This window comes from Bos mutus, chromosome 20 (assembly GCF_027580195.1).
Source record: "Bos mutus isolate GX-2022 chromosome 20, NWIPB_WYAK_1.1, whole genome shotgun sequence".
Lineage (NCBI taxonomy): Eukaryota > Metazoa > Chordata > Mammalia > Artiodactyla > Bovidae > Bos > Bos mutus.
The window spans coordinates 29,924,636-29,932,185 of NC_091636.1; the positions used below are offsets into that span (position 1 = coordinate 29,924,636).

At 43.2% G+C, this 7,550-nt stretch overlaps 1 non-coding gene across 1 annotated transcript; it reads left to right on the forward strand.

Annotated features, from left to right (window-relative positions):
- The first annotated feature begins 4,709 nt into the window (after positions 1 to 4,709).
- On the forward strand, positions 4,710 to 4,782 carry TRNAC-ACA (transfer RNA cysteine (anticodon ACA)). The gene has a single exon. It is a non-coding gene; the product is annotated as a tRNA-Cys (tRNA).
- The last annotated feature ends 2,768 nt before the right edge of the window (positions 4,783 to 7,550 follow it).

The following is a 7,550-nucleotide window of genomic DNA, read 5'->3' on the forward strand; positions in this document are numbered from 1 at the left end:
GCATATTGAGTGCAACACTTTAAAAGCATCATCTTTTAGGAGTTGAAATAGCTCAGCTGGAATTCCATTACCTCCACTAGCTTTGTTCATAGTGATGTTTCCTAAGGCCCACTTGACTTTGCATTCCAGCATGTCTGGCTCTAGGTGAGTGATCACACCGTTGTGGTTACCTGGGTCATGAAGATCTTTTTCGTATAGTTCTTTTATGTATTCTTGTCACCTCTTCTTAATATCTTCTGCTTCTGTTAGGTCCATACAATTTCTGTCCTTTATTCTGCCCATCTTTGCATGAAATGTTCCCTTGATATCTCTAATTTTCTTGAAGAGATCTCTAGTCTTTCCCATTCTGTTGTTTTCTTCTATTTCCTTGCATTGATAACTGAGGAAGGCCTTCCTATCTCTCCTTGCTTTTCTTTGGAACTCTGCATTCAAATGGGTATATCTTTCCTTTTCTCCTTTGCCTTTAACTTCTCTTCTTTTCTCAACTATTTGTTAGGTCTCCTCAGACAACCATTTGACTTTTTGCATTTTTTTTTCTTGGGGATGGTCTTGATCCCTGCCTCCTGTACAATGTCACGAACCTCTGTCCATAGCTCTTCAGGCACTCTTGTCTATCAGTTCTAATCCCTTGAATCTATTTGTCACTTCCACTGTATAATTCTAAGGGATTTGATTTAGGTCATACTGGAGTGGTCTCGTGGCTTTCCCTACTTTCTTCAATTTAAGTCTGAATTTGGCAATAAGGAGTTCATGATCTGAACCACAGTCAGCTCCTGGTCTTGTTTTTGCTGAATGTATAGAGCTTCTCCATCTTTGGCTGCAAAGAATATGATCAATCTGATTTCAGTATTGACCATCTGGTGATGTCCATGTGTAGAGTTGTCTCTTGTGTTGTTGGAAGAGGGTGTTTGCTATGACCAGTGTGTTCTCTTGGCAAAACTCTGTGAGCCTTTGCCCTGCTTCATTTTGTATTCCAAGGCCAAATTTGCCTGTTACTCCAGGTATGTCCTGACTTCCTACTTTTGCATTCCAGTCCCCTATAATGAAAAGGACATCTTTTGGGGGTGTTAATTCTAGAAGGTCTTGTAGGTCTTCATAGAACCGTTCAGCTTCTTCAGCGTTACTGGTCAGGGCATAGACTTGCATTACCGTGATATTGAATGGTTTGCCTTGGAAATGAACATAGATCATTCTGTTGTTTTTGAGATTGCATCCAAGAACTGCATTTTGGACTCTTTTTTGACTACGATGGCTATTCCATTTCTTCTAAGGGATTCTTGCCTGCAGTAGTAGATATAATGGTCATCTGAGTTAAATTCACTGGACTGGAATGGACCCATTCCAGTCCCTTTTAGTTCACTGATTCCTAAAACGTTGATGTTCACTCTTGCCATCTCCTGTTTGACCACTTCCAATTTACCTTGATTTATGGACCTAACATTCCAGGTTCCTATGCAATATTGCTCTTTACAGCATAGGACTTTACTTCCATCACCAGTCACATCCCCAACTGGGTGTTGTTTTTGCTTTGGCTCCATCTCATTCTTATTGGAGTTACTTCTCCACTGATCTCCAGTAGCATATTGGGCACCTACTGACCTGGGGAGTTCATCTTTCAGTGTCCTATCTTTTTGCCTTTTCATACTGTTCATGGGGTTCTCAAGGCAAGAATACTGAAGTGGTTTGCCATTCCCTTCTCCAGTGGACCACGTTTTGTCAGAACTCTCCACCATTACCTGTCCATCTTGGGTAGCCCTACATGGCATGGCTCAGTTTCATTGAGTTAGACAAGTCTGTGGTTCATGTGATCAGTTTGGTTAGTTTTCTGTGATTGTGGTTTTCATTCTGTCTGCCCTCTGATGGATAAGGATAAGAGGCTTATGGACGGACACTTCCTGATGGGAGAGACTGAGGGGGAAATTGGGTCTTGTTCTGATGGGTTGGGCCATGCTCAGTAAATCTTTAATCCAATTTTCTGTTAATGGGTGGGGCTGTGTTCCCTCCCTGCTGTTTGACCTAAGGCCAAACTATGATAGAGGTAATGAAGATAATGTCAACCTCCTTCAAAAGGTCCTCTACATACACTGCAGCACTCAGTGTCCCCAACCCTGCAGCAGCCACCGCTGACCTCTGCCAGAGACTCCTGGACACTCACAGACAAGTCTGGGTCAGTCTCTTGTGCAGTCATTGCTCCTTTCTCCTGGGCCCTGCTGTGCATGAGGTTTTGTTTGTGCCCTCCAAGAGTCTGTTTCCCAGTCCTGTGTGAGTTCTGGAGGCTCTATGGTGGGGTTAATGGCGACCTCCTCCAAGAAGGCTTATGCCACACCCAGGTCTGCTACACCCAGAGCCCCTGCCCCTGTGGCAGGCCACTCTGAGCCATACCTCCACAAGAGACACTCAAACACAGTTCTGTCTCAGTCTCTGTGGGGTCTCTAGGTTCTGATGTGCACAAGGTTTGTTTGAGCCCTCCAAGCGTCTCTGGTGGGTATAGGGTTTGATTCTAAATGCAATTTCACCCCTCCTAGCGTCTTGCTGGGGCTTCTCCTTTGCCCTTGGACGTGGGGTATCTTTTTAGGGGGGATATTTCAAGATGGTGGAGTAGAAGGATGTGTGCTCACCTTCTCCTGCAAGAACTCTGAAATTACAACTCATTGTTGAACAACCATTGACAGGAGACTGTTGGATCCCACCAAAAAAAGATACCCCACGTCCAACTGGGCCTCATGCTTTCTTTTTAGAATATTATTAATTTTTGATTCCATTTCCTTAATAGAACAAGGCTTATTTAGATTATCTGCTTCTCCTTGTGTAAGTTTTGGTACCTTTAAAGGAATTGGTCTGTTTCATCTAAATCACCAAATTTGTGAGCATAAAGTTGTTTGCAGTATTCCTTGATTATTCTTTAAATTCTCATGGCATCAGCAGTGATTATGCCTCTTTCATTATTAATATTTGTAATTTGTTTCTTCTCTCTTTTTCTCTTGGTTACCTTGGCTAGAAGTTTATCAATTTTATTTCCTAAAGAATCAGCCTTTAGTTTTGTTAATTTCTGTTTTTCTGTTTCAGATTTGTTTTACATATTCTCTAATTTTTATTATTTCTTTTTTTTCTCCTTGCTTTAGGCTTAAATTGCTCTTCTTTCTCTGTTTCCTAAAAGTGAGGCTTTGAGACACTTAAGCTAGGTATGTTAGTCTGAATCCTCTGAGAAACAGATACCAAGATGGAATTAAACACCTTTATCAGAGGAGATCCTTGTGAAAAGAGATAGGGAAGGAGCCTTTAGGCTCCATCAGACCATTATGTAAGTCTGACCTGGAATAAGAAGAGAGGGAGGGAAAGTTGGCTGTCTAAGAAAGGTTCAGCAAGGCTGACAGGGAGTCTTCAAGCCAAAGCAGGCTGTTGAAAATTTCTGTGTCTCCTAAGAAAGAGCTTGCCTTAATATTCTGCCAGACTCTTTCAATAGCTGGGAGAATCCCATGGGATTAGTCTTTATGGAAAATGCAGCAATGGATTTCAGAACATACAAGCTGGAGCCCTGGTCAGTTATATATCCTGTAATGAGAGATCTGAAAGGTACACTTTTATGGTTACATCGCCAAGCTTTAAAAGGAGGAGAGAAGGAAGCAGAGGCTCCAGAAGCATGGAAGACCTCAACATGAGTTTGAAATAAATAATCCTGTTGGCTAGATATAGGACTAAGTGGTAAAAAGGACAAGAGATTTGTGTGAGGTTGGCCTTAAAGGACAGCTGGGGAAATCTTGGATTATATCCTAAAAGAGAAAGAAGATCTGTTGAGGGGTTTTACATACGAGAGTGACAAGATTGGATGAGATCAGTGATAAGTAGAGGATTCTAGCAGCAGTGTGGAAGATTGAGTGAGGGGCAGAGAATGGAGGTTGGAAGACAAGTGGGGAGAGTGTGGCCCTGGTCTAATGAGAGATGATGAGGGCCCAAAGCAGGCAACAGGTGATGCAGAGGGCCCAGATCCAGGAGTTTTTTAGGAGGTAGGATTTGAAGTGACTCAGTCACAGGAGGGGACAAGTATAAACTGAGACCCAGATATTGGACTTAGGGGACTTGGGAACAGGAGAGAAATTTACAGAGAAAGGGAATTATGAGCCGGGAAGCAGGTATGGAGGAGGAGATCAATAGGTTGGTTAGTTTTGGACAAGTGGCTTCTGAGGTTCATCTGTCTAGCTGGTTGGTCTAGGCTCAGAGTCATTGCCTAGACTAAACGTAGAGGTTTAGGTGCCTTTTGAGGCCATGAGTATGACTGAAATCACCCAGACATAGGACATAACTTTGGGAGAAAAGAAGGCCAAATATTCAAGGTCAGAGAATTCACTGGTAGAGACGAATTGAAGAAGAGGAGCCAGCAGAGGAGACTGAGCTTAGTTATGTGGGTAGAAAAGAAAGAGTGGTCCTCTGAAATGGGGAAGGGGGAATTCTAAGTGGAGCGTGACCAACAGTGTCAAATGCTGCTACAGGGGAGCCAGTGAGAGGAGAACTAGGAAGCGTCCTCTGTTCTGTGCACAGCGGCACGGGTTGAATTTTTTCCAAGAAGATATGTTGATGTCCCGCAACCTCAAAATGTGAGGTTATTGGGAAACGGGGTTGTTGCAGATACAATTAAGATACAAATTAAGATGAGGTCATCCTGGATAAGGTGCGCTCCTAATTCAATATGACTCCTGTCCTCAGATCAGGCTTCCCTGGTGGCTCAGACGGTAAAGCGTCTGCCTACAATGCAGGAGACCCAGGTTCGATCCCTGGGTCAGGAAGATCCCCTGGAGAAGGAAATGGCAACCCACTCCAGTATTCTTGCCTGGAAAATCCCATGGATGGAGGAGCCTGGTGGGCTCCAGTCTATGGGGTTGCAAAGAGTTGGACATGACTGAGCGACTTCACTTCACTTCACTGTCCTCAGAAGAGCAGAAAAGACAGCTGTAGAATGAAGAATGGAAGCAGAGACTAGAGTTGCACGGCACAAACCAGGAAACGTCAAGGATTGCTGGCAAACACTGAAGCTATGGAAAAAAGCATGCAACAGATCCTTCCCTGGGTCCTTCACAGAGAGAATAACCCTACTGATACTTTTATCTAAGATTTCTAGCCACCAGAACTGTGAGAGAATAAAATTCTCTTGTTTTAAGCCACCCTAGTTTGTGGTACTTTGTTACAGGAGTCCCAGGAAATTAATATGTAAAATTAAAGAGCCATCATTTTGTTGCAAAATCAGACAGGTAAGTCTTGCTTTAAGGCTGGAGGAAAGATAAGTATGGGTTCAGAACGAATTCCGTTAGAAACAGGGAGTAGTGGAGTGGGAGTTGGGACGTGTCAAAGTGTCACAGCCTGTTGACATTTTTTTCTACCAAGACCGGGGATCATCTGCTAGAAGTACAGGGGCTGAAGGAGGTCACAACTTCAATGACCACCTGTATCAGTTCTCTATTGCTGCACTACAAATTACCCCAGAACCCAGCAACCTAAACCAGTTAACATTTATTATCTCACATGGCTTCTTGTTAAGTATCTATTTAATTTATTATTTACTTGGCTGCAAGGAGTTTTAATTGTGGCATGCAGGATCTAGTTCCTCGACCAGGGATCAAACCCAGGCCCCCCAGGCCCTGTGCATTGGGAGCACAGAGTCTTAGCCACCAGACCACCAGGGGAGTCCCTCACATAGCTTTTTTCAAAGAGTCGGGAATCTGGGAACACCTGAACTGAGTGGTTCTGGCTCAGGCTCTCTCGCGAGGTTGTAACCAAGACGTCGGCCAGGGCTGCAGGCCTCTGAGGTGTTAACTGGGCTGGAGGACCTGCTTCCACAATGGCTCACCCGTATCCATCTCTGCATGGTTACCTGAGTGTCCTCACTAAACAGCAGCCACTTTCCCCTATAACAAGCAATCCAAGAGAGAGACCAAAGCATAAACCTCAATTTCCTTTATGACTTAGGCTTGGCAGTCATGTATTGTCACATCTGTTGGTGATGGTATATGTATCATCTATTGATTATGTAGACCAATTCTGATACAATAACTACACAAGAGAACAAATACTAGGAGGCAAGGATCATTAAGGAGCCGTCTTGGAGGCTGGCTACCACACTTACCTATATGAAGCCTCCTAAGTCTTGAAACAGGTTCTGATATCTTCCCCTGAGTTTCAGACATTTATATTAAGGTATCTTCTGGTCATTCCCCCCTTAGATGTCCCATGAGCACCTCAAAGGCAACAGGTATAAAACTAAATTCATCATTCTACTCCCAATCCAGGTTCCTTGTCTAACACTCTCATAGGCAGAAGGTCTACTAATGACTCACACATCCAAATTCGAAGCTGGGATCATCTATAATCACTTTCCTTTACCAATTCTTCCAATCCAAACCATCACAGGTCATATTAATTTTACCTTCTAAATATTTCTGGAATCTATTGTTTCTTCTCTATACTGCTTTTCACAGCCTTAGTTAAGGAATTTATCTTTCGCCTGAATCACTGCAACAGCCTCCAAACTACTGGACCAACATACAGCTATCAAAAACCAGGAAAATTCTCAGATTTACCCTACTCAGCCTGGATGCTAGCAATTTCATGGATGTTGACAGAATACATGAGACTCCTGGGTCAGATACAAAGGACTTTACAACTTTCAGCATGCCAAGCTACTGGGAAACTACCCTTTTGTCCTTCAAAGGATGTTTGTGTAGCAAGCATTTCTGGAAGATGGAGCTAGACACACAAAGAGCAGACAGCTTTGCTTGCAGCCTACTATAAAATTATAATCATCTCACACGCTAGTAAAGTAATGCTCAAAATTCTCCAAGTCAGGCTTCAACAGTATGTGAACCATGCACTTCCAGCTGCTCAAGCTGGTTTTAGAAAAGGCAGAGGAACCAGAGATCAATTTGCCAACATCCGCTGGATCATCGAAAAAGCAAGAGAGTTCCAGAAAAACATGTATTTCTGCTTTATTGACTATGCCAAAGCCTTTGACTGTGTGGATCACAATAAACTGTGGAAAATTCTGAAAGAGGTGGGAATACCAGACCACCTGACCTGTTGCTTGAGAAACCTGTATGCAGGTCAGGAAGCAACAGTTAGAACTGGACATGGAACAACAGACTGGTTCCAAATAGGAAAGGGAGTACATCAAGGCTGTATATTGTCACCCTACTTATTTAATTTATATGCAGAGTACATCATGAGAAACCCTGGGCTGGAAGAAGCACAAGCTGGAATCAAGATTGCTGGGAGAAATATCAATCACCTTAGATATCAATAACTGCAGATGAAACCACCCTTATGGCAGAAAGTAAAGAACTAAAGAGCCTGTTGATGAAAGTGAAAGAGGAGAGTGAAAAAGTTGGCTTAAAGCTCAACATTCAGAAAACGAAGATCATGGCATCTGGTCCCATCACTTCATGGGAAATAGATGGGGAAACAGTGGAAATAGTGTCAGACTTTATTTTGGGGGGCTCCAAAATCACTGCAGATGGTGACTGCAGCCATGAAATTAAAAGACGCTTACTCTTTGGAAGGGAGGT